At 44.3% G+C, this 16303-nt stretch overlaps 1 long non-coding RNA gene across 34 annotated transcripts; it reads right to left on the bottom strand.

Annotated features, from left to right (window-relative positions):
• Positions 1-2144: 2144 nt before the first annotated feature.
• On the bottom strand, positions 2145-7419 carry LOC127924000 (uncharacterized). 34 transcript variants are annotated; one of them, XR_008116453.1, is made up of 6 exons: positions 6148-6217; positions 5273-5464; positions 4454-4525; positions 4274-4381; positions 2389-2511; positions 2145-2316 (listed from the first exon to the last, which is right to left on the bottom strand). It is a non-coding gene; the product is annotated as an uncharacterized LOC127924000 (long non-coding RNA). The 34 variants fall into 34 exon arrangements; XR_008116437.1 differs by having other exon boundaries at positions 4274-4417; XR_008116462.1 differs by lacking the exons at positions 5273-5464; positions 6148-6217 and adding an exon at positions 7291-7419.
• Between the last annotated feature and the right edge of the window lie 8884 nt (positions 7420-16303).

Consider the following 16303-nt stretch of genomic DNA (forward strand, 5'->3'; position numbering starts at 1 on the left):
GTGTGTGTGTGTACGTGCACGTGTGTGTGTGTGTATGTGTGTGTGTGTGTGTATGTGCTCATGTCTGTGTGTGTATGTGGACGTGTGCACACAGTTTTAGATTTCACTGGGTTCTAATGTGTGTGTCTCCTGTCATCTCCAGAGCTGTGCAGTCAGAGAGTGATTGTTCTGTAATGAGAGGGCATGTCAGAGCTGCGCAGTTAGAGAGTGATTTTTATTTAATGAGAGGGGATGTCTGAGGGTGCGAGATGATTGGCTGTCACAGAGGATATTCTGAAGGCCTGATCTCTCTGGGTGATTGGCTGTCACAGAGGATATTCTGAAGGCCTGATCTCTCTGGGTGATTGGCTGTCACAGAGGATATTCTGAAGGCCTGATCTCTCTGGGTGATTGGCTGTCACAGAGGATATTCTGAAGGCCTGATCTCTGGGTAATTGGCTGTCACAGGGATATTGTGCGGTCCTGATATCTCTGTATTCTACAGGCTCACCACCAAGTCAGCCAGAGGAGCCCTTCCTGCGACAACTTGACAACATCACCAGGAACCATTAGATCAGGCCTGGGCAAAGGCCGGCCTAGGGGCCATATGCGGCCCACGCCCTGATTCAATAAGGTTGCGGAATCATGCTTAGATCACATAAAGAATTTGCGATAGTAACGTTTTGAAAAACGGATTTGCTATTCAAATTAAAATCCCAATGAAAACTGCCTTTGTGTAATGACTTAACTCCCCCAAGTTGTGGGGCATTTATTTTGAAGGCACGTATAAATAACAACTGCACGAGGACAGACAGTGACTGACAGGTCGACACACGTCACAATTACAAATATTAGCTTGGTAGAAATTGAGCAAAAATCATTTTTCAAAACGTTTCTAAGAAATGGAAAGTAGACAATGAATGTAGGGTGTTCCAGCAAGAGTGGACAAAGCTGTGTGCTTAGTTGCAAAGAGAGCATCGCTGTCTTGAAGACTACAACTTGTCCCGACACTTCCAGACAAAGCATGCAGAGAAATATAGGAATATGTCTTCTGAGCAGAGGGCAAGTGCATCGAAAGAGTTGCTTTCTCAGTTGCAAAAGCATCAAGGACTTTTCGCAAAACTTTTTTGACGGCCCGCCCCCAGGTGGTAAGGGTAGGCAACAACACGTCTGCCATGCTGATCCTCAACACTGGGGCCCCTCAGGGGTGTGTACTTAGTCCCCTCCTGTACTCCCTGTTCACCCACGACTGCGTGGCCAAACACGACTCCAACACCATCATTAAGTTTGCTGACGACACAACAGTGGAAGGCCTGATCACCGACAATGAAGAGACTATAGGGAGGCGGTCAGAGAACTGTCCCTCTCTCCCTCAATGTGAGCAAGACAAAGGAGCTAATCATGAACTACACGAAAAGGCGAGCTGAACAGACCCCCATTAACATCAACGGGGCTGTAGTGGAGCGGGTCGAGAGATACAAGTTCCTTGGTGTCCACATTACCCCCCACACACTCCATTTGTTTCGTACGCTGCTACTCGCTGTTTATTGTCTATGCATAGTCACTTCACCCCTACCTACATGTACAAATGACCTCTAACCTGTACACTGACTCAGTACTGGTACCCCCTGTATATAGCCTCATTATTGTTTTGCTTTTTATCATTTTCTACTTTAGTTTATTTGGTAAATATTTTCTTAACTCTTCTTGAACTGAATTGTTCCTTAAGGGCTTGTAAGTAAGCATTTCACACTAAGGTCTACACTAGTTGTATTCGGCACATGTGACAAAAAAGTTTGATTTGAAGTAAATGACAACAATCTCACCCACCTTCCGACACTACTAGACTGTTCCCTATCAGATGACCTTCTGACACTACTAGTCTGTTCCCTATCAGATCAGATGACCTCAGATGACAACAATCTCACCCATCTTCTGACACTACTAGTCTGTTCCCTATCAGATGACAACAATCTCACCCACCTTCCGACACTACTAGTCTGTTCCCTATCAGATGACCTTCTTGACACTACTAGTCTGTTCCCTATCAGATGACCTTCTTGACACTACTAGTCTGTTCCCTATCAGATGACCTTCTGACACTAATAGTCTGTTCCCTATCAGATGACCTTCTGACACTAATAGTATGTTCCCTATCAGATGACCTTCTGACACTACTAGTCTGTTCCCTATCAGATGACCTTCTGACACTACTAGTCTGTTCCCTATCAGATGACCTTCTGACACTACTAGTCTGTTCCCTATCAGATGACACTACTAGTCTGTTTCCTATCAGATGACCTTCTGACACTACTAGTCTGTTCCCTATCAGATGACCTTCTGACACTACTAGTCTGTTTCCTATCAGATGACCTTCTGACACTACTGGTCTGTTCCCTATCAGATGACCTTCTGACACTACTAGTCTGTTTCCTATCAGATGACAACAATCTCACCCACCTTCAGACACTACTAGTCTGTTCCCTATCAGATGACCTTCCAACACTACTAGTCTGTTCCCTATCAGATGACCTTCTGACACTACTAGTCTGTTCCCTATCAGATGACCTTCTGACACTAATAGTCTGTTCCCTATCAGATGACCTTCTGACACTAATAGTCTGTTCCCTATCAGATGACCTTCTGACACTACTAGTCTGTTCCCTATCAGATGACCTTCTGACACTACTAGTCTGTTCCCTATCAGATGACCTTCTGACACTACTAGTCTGTTCCCTATCAGATGACCTTCTGACACTACTAGTCTGTTCCCTATCAGATGACCTTCTGACACTACTAGTCTGTTCCCTATCAGATGACCTTCTGACACTACTAGTCTGTTCCCTATCAGATGACCTTCTGACACTACTAGTCTGTTCCCTATCAGATGACACTACTAGTCTGTTCCCTATCAGATGACCTTCTGACACTACTAGTCTGTTCCCTATCAGATGACCTTCTGACACTACTAGTCTGTTCCCTATCAGATGACCTTCTGACACTACTAGTCTGTTCCCTATCAGATGACCTTCTGACACTAATAGTCTGTTCCCTATCAGATGACAACAATCTCACCCACCTTCCGACACTAATAGTCTGTTCCCTATCAGATGACCTTCTGACACTACTAGTCTGTTCCCTATCAGATGACCTTCTGACACTACTAGTCTGTTCCCTATCAGATGACCTTCTGACACTACTAGTCTGTTCCCTATCAGATGACACTACTAGTCTGTTCCCTATCAGATGACCTTCTGACACTACTAGTCTGTTCCCTATCAGATGACCTTCTGACACTACTAGTCTGTTCCCTATCAGATGACCTTCCGACACTACTAGTCTGTTCCCTATCAGATGACCTTCTGACACTACTAGTCTGTTCCCTATCAGATGACCTTCTGACACTACTAGTCTGTTCCCTATCAGATGACCTTCTGACACTACTAGTCTGTTCCCTATCAGATGACCTTCTGACACTACTAGTCTGTTCCCTATCAGATGACCTTCTGACACTACTAGTCTGTTCCCTATCAGATGACCTTCTGACACTACTAGTCTGTTCCCTATCAGATGACACTACTAGTCTGTTCCCTATCAGATGACACTACTAGTCTGTTCCCTATCAGATGACCTTCTGACACTACTAGTCTGTTCCCTATCAGATGATCTTCTAACACTACTAGTCTGTTCCCTATCAGATGACCTTCTGACACTACTAGTCTGTTCCCTATCAGATGATCTTCTGACACTACTAGTCTGTCCCCTATCAGATGACCTTGTGACACTACTAGTCTGTTCCCTATCAGGTGACCTTCTGACACTAATAGTCTGTTCCCTATCAGATGACCTTCTGACACTACTAGTCTGTTCCCTATCAGATGACCTTCTGACACTACTAGTCTGTTCCCTATCAGATGACCTTCTGACACTACTAGTCTGTTCCCTATCAGATGACCTTCTGACACTACTAGTCTGTTCCCTATCAGATGACCTTCTGACACTACTAGTCTGTCCCCTATCAGATGACCTTCTGACACTACTAGTCTGTTCCCTATCAGGTTACCTTCTGACACTACTAGTCTGTTCCCTATCAGATGATCTTCTAACACTACTAGTCAGTTCCCTATCAGATGACCTTCTGACACTACTAGTCTGTTTCCTATCAGATGACAACAATCTCACCCACCTTCAGACACTACTAGTCTGTTCCCTATCAGATGACCTTCCAACACTACTAGTCTGTTCCCTATCAGATGACCTTCTGACACTACTAGTCTGTTCCCTATCAGATGACCTTCCAACACTACTAGTCTGTTCCCTATCAGATGACCTTCCAACACTACTAGTCTGTTCCCTATCAGATGACCTTCCGACACTACTAGTCTGTTCCCTATCAGATGACCTTCCGACACTACTAGTCTGTTCCCTATCAGATGACCTTCCAACACTACTAGTCTGTTCCCTATCAGATGACCTTCTGACACTACTAGTCTGTTCCCTATCAGATGACCTTCTGACACTACTAGTCTGTTTCCTATCAGATGACCTTCTGACACTACTAGTCTGTTCCCTATCAGATGACACTACTAGTCTGTTCCCTATCAGATGACACTACTAGTCTGTTCCCTATCAGATGACCTTCTGACACTACTAGTCTGTTCCCTATCAGGTGACCTTCTGACACTAATAGTCTGTTCCCTATCAGATGACCTTCTGACACTACTAGTCTGTTCCCTATCAGATGACCTTCTGACACTACTAGTCTGTTCCCTATCAGATGACCTTCTGACACTACTAGTCTGTTCCCTATCAGATGACCTTCTGACACTACTAGTCTGTCCCCTATCAGATGACCTTCTGACACTACTAGTCTGTTCCCTATCAGGTGACCTTCTGACACTACTAGTCTGTTCCCTATCAGATGATCTTCTAACACTACTAGTCAGTTCCCTATCAGATGACCTTCTGACACTACTAGTCTGTTCCCTATCAGATGACAACAATCTCACCCACCTTCCGACACTACTAGTCTGTTCCCTATCAGATGACACTACTAGTCTGTTCCCTATCAGATGACCTTCTGACACTACTAGTCTGTTCCCTATCAGATGACCTTCTGACACTACTAGTCTGTTCCCTATCAGATGACCTTCCGACACTACTAGTCTGTTCCCTATCAGATGACCTTCTGACACTACTAGTCTGTTCCCTATCAGATGATCTTCTGACACTACTAGTCTGTTCCCTATCAGATGATCTTCTAACACTACTAGTCTGTTCCCTATCAGATGACCTTCTGACACTACTAGTCTGTTCCCTATCAGATGACCTTCTGACACTACTAGTCTGTTCCCTATCAGATGACCTTCCGACACTACTAGTCTGTTCCCTATCAGATGACACTACTAGTCTGTTCCCTATCAGATGACACTACTAGTCTGTTCCCTATCAGATGACACTACTAGTCTGTTCCCTATCAGATGACCTTCTGACACTACTAGTCTGTTCCCTATCAGATGACCTTCTGACACTACTAGTCTGTCCCCTATCAGATGACCTTCTGACACTACTAGTCTGTTCCCTATCAGGTGACCTTCTGACACTAATAGTCTGTTCCCTATCAGATGACCTTCTGACACTACTAGTCTGTTCCCTATCAGATGACCTTCTGACACTACTAGTCTGTTCCCTATCAGATGACCTTCTGACACTACTAGTCTGTTCCCTATCAGATGACCTTCTGACACTACTAGTCTGTTCCCTATCAGATGACCTTCTGACACTACTAGTCTGTCCCCTATCAGATGACCTTCTGATACTACTAGTCTGTTCCCTATCAGGTGACCTTCTGACACTACTAGTCTGTTCCCTATCAGATGATCTTCTAACACTACTAGTCAGTTCCCTATCAGATGACCTTCTGACACTACTAGTCTGTTCCCTATCAGATGACAACAATCTCACCCACCTTCTGACACTACTAGTCTGTTCCCTATCAGATGACACTACTAGTCTGTTCCCTATCAGATGACCTTCTGACACTACTAGTCTGTTCCCTATCAGATGACCTTCCGACACTACTAGTCTGTTCCCTATCAGATGACACTACTAGTCTGTTCCCTATCAGATGACCTTCTGACACTACTAGTCTGTTCCCTATCAGATGACACTACTAGTCTGTTCCCTATCAGATGACACTACTAGTCTGTTCCCTATCAGATGACACTACTAGTCTGTTCCCTATCAGATGACCTTCTGACACTACTAGTCTGTTCCCTATCAGATGACCTTCTGACACTACTAGTCTGTTCCCTATCAGGTGACCTTCTGAACACTACTAGTCTGTTCCCTATCAGGTGACCTTCTGAACACTACTAGTCTGTTCCCTATCAGATGACCTTCTGAACACTACTAGTCTGTTCCCTATCAGATGACCTTCTGAACACTACTAGTCTGTTCCCTATCAGGTGACCTTCTGACACTACTAGTCTGTTCCCTATCAGATGACCTTCTGACACTACTAGTCTGTTCCCTATCAGGTGACCTTCTGACACTACTAGTCTGTTCCCTATCAGATGACCTTCTGAACACTACTAGTCTGTTCCCTATCAGATGACCTTCTGAACACTACTAGTCTGTTCCCTATCAGATGACCTTCTGACACTACTAGTCTGTTCCCTATCAGATGACCTTCTGACACTACTAGTCTGTTCCCTATCAGATGACCTTCTGACACTACTAGTCTGTTCCCTATCAGATGACCTTCTGACACTACTAGTCTGTTCCCTATCAGATGACCTTCTGACACTACTAGTCTGTTCCCTATCAGATGACCTTCTGACACTACTAGTCTGTTCCCTATCAAATGACCTTCGGACACTACTAGTCTGTTCCCTATCAGATGACCTTCTGACACTACTAGTCTGTTCCCTATCAGATGACCTTCCGACACTACTAGTCTGTTCCCTATCAGATGACCTTTTGACACTACTAGTCTGTTCTCTATCAGATGACCTTCTGACACTACTAGTCTGTTCCCTATCAAATGACCTTCTGACACTACTAGTCTGTTCCCTATCAGGTGACCTTCTGAACACTACTAGTCTGTTCCCTATCAGATGACCTTCTGACACTACTAGTCTGTTCCCTATCAGATGACCTTCTGACACTACTAGTCTGTTCCCTATCAGGTGACCTTCTGAACACTACTAGTCTGTTCCCTATCAGATGACAACAATCTCACCCACCTTCCAACACTACTAGTCTGTTCCCTATCAGATGACACTACTAGTCTGTTCCCTATCAGATGACCTTCTGACACTACTAGTCTGTTCCCTATCAGATGACCTTCTGACACTACTAGTCTGTTCCCTATCAGATGACAACAATCTCACCCACCTTTTGACACTACCAGTCTGTTCCCTATCAGATGACAACAATCTCACCCATCTTCTGACACTACTAGTCTGTTCCCTATCATTTACATTACATATAAGTCATTTAGCAGACGCTCTTATCCAGAGCGACTTACAAATTGGTGCATTCACCTTATGACATCCAGTGGAACAGCCACTTTACAATAGTGCATCTAAATCTTTTAAGGGGGGTGAGAAGGATTACTTTATCCTATCCTAGGTATTCCTTAAAGAGGTGGGGTTTCAGGTGTCTCCGGAAGGTGGACACTATCAGATGACCTTCCGACACTACTAGTCTGTTCCCTATCAGATGACCTTCTGAACACTACTAGTATGTTCCCTATCAGATGACCTTCTGACACTACTAGTCTGTTCCCTATCAGATGACAACAGTCTCACCCATCTTCCCGACACTACTAGTCTGTTCCCTATCAGATGACCTTCTGACACTACTGGTCTATTCCCTATCAGATGACCTTCAGGAGAACTATACATCGCTGCTGCGTGCTTTGAACTGTTAGTTTGGACTAGCGTTGGACTAGTAACCAGCAGATAGTCAGATAGTCTAGTGGTTAGAGCATTGGACTAGTAACCAGCAGATAGTCTAGTGGTTAGAGCGTTGGACTAGTAACCAGCAGGTAGCCTAGTGGTTAGAGCGTTGGACTAGTAACCAGCAGATAGCCTAGTGGTTAGAGCGTTGGACTAGTAACCAGCAGATAGTCTAGTGGTTAGAGCGTTGGACTAGTAACCAGCAGGTAGCCTAGTGGTTAGAGCGTTGGACTAGTAACCAGCAGATAGCCTAGTGGTTAGAGCGTTGGACTAGTAACCAGCAGATAGTCTAGTGGTTAGAGCGTTGGACTAGTAACCAGCAGGTTGCCTAGTGGTTAGAGCGTTGGACTAGTAACCAGCAGATAGCCTAGTGGTTAGAGCATTGGACTAGTAACCAGCAGGTAGCCTAGTGGTTAGAGCGTTGGACTAGTAACCAGCAGATAGCCTAGTGGTTAGAGCGTTGGACTAGTAACCAGCAGATAGCCTAGTGGTTAGAGCGTTGGACTAGTAACCAGCAGATAGCCTAGTGGTTAGAGCGTTGGACTAGTAACCAGCAGATAGTCTAGTGGTTAGAGCATTGGACTAGTAACCAGCAGGTAGCCTAGTGGTTAGAGCGTTGGACTAGTAACCAGCAGATAGTCTAGTGGTTAGAGCGTTGGACTAGTAACCAGCAGATAGCCTAGTGGTTAGAGCATTGGACTAGTAACCAGCAGATAGCCTAGTGGTTAGAGCGTTGGACTAGTAACCAGCAGATAGCCTAGTGGTTAGAGCGTTGGACTAGTAACCAGCAGGTTGCCTAGTGGTTAGAGCGTTGGACTAGTAACCAGCAGGTAGCCTAGTGGTTAGAGTGTTGGACTAGTAACCAGCAGGTAGCCTAGTGGTTAGAGCGTTGGACTAGTAACCAGCAGATAGTCTAGTGGTTAGAGCGTTGGACTAGTAACCAGCAGATAGCCTAGTGGTTAGAGCGTTGGACTAGTAACCAGCAGATAGCCTAGTGGTTAGAGCATTGGACTAGTAACCAGCAGGTAGCCTAGTGGTTAGAGCGTTGGACTAGTAACTAGCAGATAGCCTAGTGGTTAGAGCGTTGGACTAGTAACCAGCAGATAGTCTAGTGGTTAGAGCATTGGACTAGTAACCAGCATGTAGCCTAGTGGTTAGAGCATTGGACTAGTAACCAGCAGATAGCCTAGTGGTTAGAGCATTGGACTAGTAACCAGCAGGTAGCCTAGTGGTTAGAGCGTTGGACTAGTAACCAGCAGATAGCCTAGTGGTTAGAGCGTTTGACTAGTAACCAGCAGATAGCCTAGTGGTTAGAGCATTGGACTAGTCACTGACAGGTTGCGAGATTGAATGCTGTTAACCCACTGCTCCGAGGCTGTCATTGAAAATGACTAGTTATATAAAGGTAAATAAAGGTACAAAATATATATATGATGTATAATCTTATATATTATGATTCTGGCCTGCAATGGCAAAAATATATTGTAATGTGTCCATCACCATGGAAAATAATTGCCCAGGCCTGCATTAGAGTCGAGAGCCACCATTTTAGAAGTGGACTAATGTTCCTTGTAACATTATAATTTCCCCAGAGATCTGATACAAAGAGAAATGCTTGACGTTTGAAAATATGGTTTCAGTCTCTGTCTGTGTGTGTGTGTGTGTGTGTGTGTGTGTGTGTGTGTGTGTGTGTGTGTGTGTGTGTGTGTGTGTGTGTGTGTGTGTGTGTGTGTGTGTGTGTGTGTGTGTGTGTGTGTGTGTGTGTGTGTGTGTGTGTGTGTGTGTGTGGTCGGTGCAGTTTAAGATGAGGTAGGATGATTTTCTTTTTTCAGGAGTCTTATTTCTATTTCAGCATATTGATGACTCTCATTCATATTCCATTCAACCAGTTCAATGTAACATCGATAGGTTTAGGCTACTACATGATCCTCAAATTCTTCCTTTACCCATCATGAGGTTGCTACAACGCAGCCTATGAATGACAGTTTACATCGTAGGTGCACACAGGTCGAGAGAAAAGCTTAAGGTGACAGACAGTGACACATGGACACTGTTGCCTGTAATCATAAGCCTAACACGTGCAAACAAGAGTTTCTTTTGGACAAATCCAGGTATGTTTATTCCCGTTTTGTTTCGTTTGCTTCTGTTTAAGAAACATTTCACAACAGAATCAGCGGGAATGAATACACCCATGATCACAAGATTCTCTTTCATAACAGCCACGTCTGTATTCCATCTCGCATCTATGCGCTCTCCTCTTCTCACCAAATCCCTTCACTTGTGGACTTCAATGCACAACACATCAGCTGTATGTGCCCAGGCGAAAAAACCTTCACAAGCCAAGCCAAACCATATCACAACCTGTACAACACAGCCTACATCGTTGTCCCCATATTAGCTAATCCAACATCATAGTCAACATAGCTAATAGAACTAACACGTTAGTAAAACCGCTACAATCATACAGGAACATTCCAGTGTACAGTCAGTAGGCAGTTTAGCACTAACACCGACGGGCCCCATGGCAATAAATTATTAAAACCAAAAGCTTACCTTGACTCTGAAGAGTTCCAGTGTTGTGTTGGATAGTCATAGCCAGCTAGCTAACATAGCATCCCTCTGTTTGAGCCTGGTGTTTCAGTAGGTTAAACTAGGTAGTTAGCTGCTTTTGCTAGCTAAGTAGCTAAGTGAAAATGAACCCCCTGAAATATAGCAATATCTCGCTCTCTCTTTCTCTCACTCTATCTAGCTATCTCTCTCATACTTCTCCTTCATTTTTGAAAAATCAGTTATTGTCTTTTCTCTCTGTGAATCAACTACTCATCACATTTTATGCACTGCAGTGCTAGCTAGCTGTATGTAATATTTTCAGTACTACATTCATTCTCTGATTGGCTGGACAACATGTCAGGTCATGCTGCAAGAGCTCTGATAGGTTGGAGGATGTCCTCCGGAAGTTGTAATAATGACTGTGTAAGTCTATGGAAGGAGGAGGGAACCTCCAAGGTTTTGTATTGAAGTCAATGTACCCAGAGGAGGACGGAAGCTAGCTCTCCTCCGGTTACACCTGTTGACGTTACTGTAGACCTTCATACTTTTTAAAAATCCACTGAGCATGGTCCTCCCTTTCTCCCATGAGGAGCCTCCACTGCTATCAGGTAGAAAATCTGTATCAAAGCTCAACAAGACAGACATGGTTTGTTATTTTTGTCTTCCTCACTGGTGTTTTTATGGCTTGTAGAAAACAAAAAGGACGCGGTGGAAAAGATAAAATATCGCCATTGAAAATATCAAGTATGGGTAGCTGTAGTGGTGTAAAGTACATGAGTAAAAATACTTGAAAGTACTACTTAAGAAGTTGGGATCATACTTATAATGTTTTACTCTTTTATTTTTATGAAATTTACTGAGGAGGATGGTCCTCCTCTTCCTCTGAGGAGCCTCCACTGGTGTGTGTGTGTGTGTGTGTGTGTGTGTGTGTGTGTATTTGCGTGCATGTGTGGGTGCATGCATCTGTGTTGTGTGTGTGTGTGTGTGTGTGTGTGTGTGTGTGTGTGTGTGTGTGTGTGTGTGTGTGTGTGTGTGTGTGTGTGTGTGTGTGTGTGTGATTGTGTGTGTGCAAGCATCTGTGTGTGTGTGTGTGTGTGTGTGTGTGTGTGTGTGTGTGTGTGTGTGTGTGTGTGTGTGTGTGTGTGTGTGTGTGTGTGTGTGTGTGTGTGTGTGTGTGTGTGTGTGTGTGTGATTGTGTGTGTGCAAGCATCTGTGTGTGTTTGTGTACACTCAAGCTTTTTATTTCACCTTTATTTAACTAAGTTGACATGAGAGTTGATCACCAATCTAACATTGTTGTCTAACATCACATCCACTCCCTCCTAGTCATGATACTAGGCTAGCGTATGATTTAGAGAGTTAACTGGCAGTATGAAGTACGCTGTTTGTCCCACTACTCAAAGTACCGCTAGATGAAAACAAAGTCAAATGAATCAACATGCAGCCACATCGCCAGGGGGAAATTAGACAGGGCCAGCTCGGATGGCAGCTAGCCAACCAGCGTCTGCCGAAGGACAACCGGTAGCAGTTTCACAAATGAATCAACATGCAGCCACATCGCCAGGGGGAAATTAGACAGGGCCAGCTCGGATGGCAGCTAGCCAACCAGCGTCTGCCGAAGGACAACCGGTAGCAGTTTCACAAATGAATCAACATGCAGCCACATCGCCAGAGGGAAATTAGACAAGGCCAGCTCGGATGGCAGCTAGCCAACGTCTGCCGAAGGACAACCGGTAGCAGTTTCACAAATGAATCAACATGCAGCCACATCGCCAGGGGGAAATTAGACAGGGCCAGCTCGGATGGCAGCTAGCCAACCAGCGTCTGCCGAAGGACAACCGGTAGCAGTTTCACAAATGAATCAACATGCAGCCACATCGCCAGGGGGAAATTAGACAGGGCCAGCTCGGATGGCAGCGAGCTCTTCAAATTAGCCTCCCTTTGACTTCATGACAGCTTTGCACACTCATGGTATTCTCTCAACCAGCTTCATGAGGTAGTCACCTGGAATGCATTTCAATTAACAGGTGTGCCTTGTTAATAAAAGTGAAATAGTGGAATTTATTTCATTTTTAATGCATCGGTTGTGTTTTGACAAGGTAGGGTTGGTATACAGAAGATAGAAAAACGACAATATGTAATTTCTTTAAGACATGAAGGTCAATCAATCTGGAAAATGTCAAGAACTTTGAAAGTTCACTTCACAGAGTTCAAGTAACAGACATCTCAACATCAACTGTTCAGAGGAGACTGCATGAATCAGGCCATCATGGTCAAATTGTTGCATACAAACCGTTACTAAAGTACACCAATAATAAGAAGAGACTTGTTTGGGCCAAGAAACACGAGCAATGGACATTAGACCTGTGGAAATCTGTCCTTTGGTCCGAGGAGTCCAAATTTGCGTTTTTTTGGTTCCAACCACTGTGTCTTTGTGAGACGCAGAGTAGGTGTGTGTGTGGTTCCCACCGTGAAGCATGGAGGAGGTGTGATAGTGTGGGGGTGCTTTGCTGGTGACACTGTCTGTGATTTATTTAGAATTCATGGTACACTTAACCAGCATGGCTACCACAGCGTTCTGCAACGATACGCCATCCCATCTGGTTTGCGCTTAGTGAGACTATCTTTTGTTTTTCAACAGGACAATGACTCAACACACCTCCAGGCTGTGTAAAGGCTATTTGACCAAGAAGGGGAGTGATGAGGTGCTGCCTCATATGACCTGGCCTCCACAATCACCTGACCTCAACCCAATTGAGATGGTTTGGGATGAGTTGGACTGCAGAGTGAAGGAAAAGCAGCCAACAAATGCTCAGAATATGTGACCCGTTTCAGGAAACTAGGCGTATGTTGTGGGTCATGACTTCACACGAGAGCCGTTTGAACATAAACTTTTATTTTTCATCAAAAGCCTTTTGGGGCAGAAATGCCTTCTCAAACATGTGAATTTTCATGTGCATTAATAACAAATGTGTATGCCATCTGTAAATACAAATAAAAATGCTAAACTAAAAGCCTAGTTGGTTTAGCCACAGAAGATAAAATGCAACCTTCCCGCTAGCAATGATTGGCTGAGATAATGAGTGGGCTGGACATGCCGAGAGATGAGTTTGGATTGGTCTGCCATATAGCGCTTTTTGTCTATTTTAGCTGGTCAGTATGTCCAGGTAATCATTTCTAACGCAGCTTGTTTTTATTTTAATGTATCACGTAGTAAAACTGCATAACCCAATGATGTCATAATGTCAAGTTAAAGTGTACTGTTAGCTAGCTAACATTAGCTGGATGGCTCGCTAGCTAACATTAGCTGGATGGCTCGCTAGCTAACATTAGCTGGATGGCTCGCTAGCTAACATTAGCTGGATGGCTCGCTAGCTAACATTAGCTGGATGGCTCGCTAGCTAACATTACGTGTATGCTCTCCAGTTTCTGGAGGAGCGAGTTTTGAATTCAGTAGAATTGAAGTATGATAGCTAAAGAGATGGAGAAACACCTGTCTCTGCATGACATCTTCAAACTAAGGGCAACCATGGTATCCGTGGCAACCATGGTATCCGTGGCAACGCGTCCATCGATGATGTAAACGGGTGAGAAAGTCTAGCTAGCTACATTTTCAGATATTACACGTTTTATGTGATACGCTCATTCATGTTAAACACTCGTCTCATGCTTGATATAAGGGAACCTACCTTAAGAAGATTCTGTATGACAGAAATACAGTGGGAGAGTTTCTAAAAGCCTATGTTAGATTACTAGAAGAGATATTTTAGGAGAGCCAGACAATTAGAAAATATAGTCCCAGTCGGTATGGCCCCAACCGCCTGTGGTGAAACAGCCTGTAGTGTCCTAGATTAACCCATTGGCTCACAGCAAGAACTTAAGCTTTTTCAAACACAAATTTCTTGTTGTCAGCTTGTTTTAGTCAGTTTAGTTATAAAACCACATTTAAGAAAATTCCAACATGTCTAAAGATTCCTTTTCAACATTGCCTGCCCGAGCCTTCTTACTACTTAGAAAACCATCATATTGTATTGCTTCCCTCATGCCCCTTTTCATGACGGTGACAGCAGCCATGTGAGTGAGTGCTAGCTAGCTACCGACCGGAGCATTAAGCTAGCCAACTCCAACAACACAAACAATTGACTATAGTGCTACAAGTTAAATGTTTTAACTGTGGCCTCCCGGGTTGTCGCAGTGGTCTAGGGCACTGCATCGCAGTGCTAGCTGTGCCACCAGAGACTCTGGGTTCGAGCCCAGGCTCTGTCGCAGCCGGCTGTTATTGGGAGTTCCATGGGGTGATGCTCAATTGGCCTTGTGTCGTCCAGGTTTGTGAGGTTTTTGCCAGTAGGGATATCCTTGTCTCATCACGCACTTGCGACTCCTGTGGCGGGCCGGGAGCAGTGCACGCTAACCAGGTGCACAGTGTTTCCTCCGGCACATTGGTGCGGCTGGCTTCCGGGTTGAATGCGCGCTGTGTTAAGAAGCAGTGCGGCTTGGTTGGGTTGTGTTTCGGAGGAAGCATGGCTTTTGACCTTCGTCTCTCCCGAGCCCTGCACCGGAGTTGTAGCGATGAGACAAGATAGTAACTACTAACAATTGGATACCACGAAATTGGTGAGAAAAAGGGGGTAAAATACAATAAAATAAAATAATACATGTCTCCAATGTGATGAAATGTTTTCCACACACACAGCTACGTGTAGTTTACTTGAACACCAGGTCCCCACATTTGCCACTTTCCCCGCTTCAAAGCTTCTTGCAGGCTCTACTTCCCTACGTGAGAGCATTATGAACCGTAGGTCGGGATATTTGACATGCTTACATTAAACAACACAACAGCTTTATGGAATGTTTTGTTATTTTCGGCATAACAATAAAATCGACGACGAGGTTGACTCTTTTACAATGGGGGTCAAAAGGAAAGAATATTTGTTTCCCCAATTTGTGGGCGTGGTCGATGGGAATTCCTTATTATTACGTGAATATCAACATGCAGTATGCTGATGATGTCATATTGTAGGCATGTGGAGTGTTGTACTGTAATTCACAGTTATTCAATCCACATAAATCCATCACATATAAAATCCAGCAGGCCTATAAATCCTATCCATACATCATCACACTATGACACAACGTATAGATCTTCCACCAAGCCTGTAAGATATCTCGTGGGTTTGAATTGATTTTCTATATGAGTACCAAAGGAGAGGGTAACAATCATTTGGATTGAAAACGTCAAGAACACAAACACATCCATATATCAGTCAAAAGTTTGAGGCAAGTAAAACAGGTTTGTCGACATATGAACCCCATAGAAAAAATATAGACTCGCTCATTTTGGACAGGTACAGAATAGATGGTAACACTTTATATTACAGTGTACTAATTACAGTGTACTAAATACCATGTACTAATTACAGTGTACTAATTACAGTGTAATTATCAAATAGGAAAATTACAGTTATTCCTAGATGGGTTATTCTACTGTCATTATAGTTACTCTTGTCTATGGCCAATGCATTGCACTGTAAAGCGTGTCCCCATAACCCAGACCTTGGATGATCCTAATACGTCCGTCCCTGTCATCTGACCTGCTCTCATCAGACAGTAAGCAGGCACCACAGGAGAGCACTGAAGCCCCCGTTAAAGTGTCACCCTGTCATTTAGCATGATGGATGACTGTATTGATTCAATGTCGTTAGATTCAGACGCCCCTCGCCCAACGGGCAGGACTGTGCTGTGCTGTGCTGTCCATGGGCTACAGTACCTGAGGGGAGCAGTGTGATGACCCTGGTTGGATGACCCTGCTG

The sequence above is a fragment of the Oncorhynchus keta genome, unplaced genomic scaffold, assembly GCF_023373465.1.
Source record: "Oncorhynchus keta strain PuntledgeMale-10-30-2019 unplaced genomic scaffold, Oket_V2 Un_contig_3470_pilon_pilon, whole genome shotgun sequence".
In the NCBI taxonomy this organism is placed as follows: Eukaryota; Metazoa; Chordata; class Actinopteri; order Salmoniformes; family Salmonidae; genus Oncorhynchus; species Oncorhynchus keta.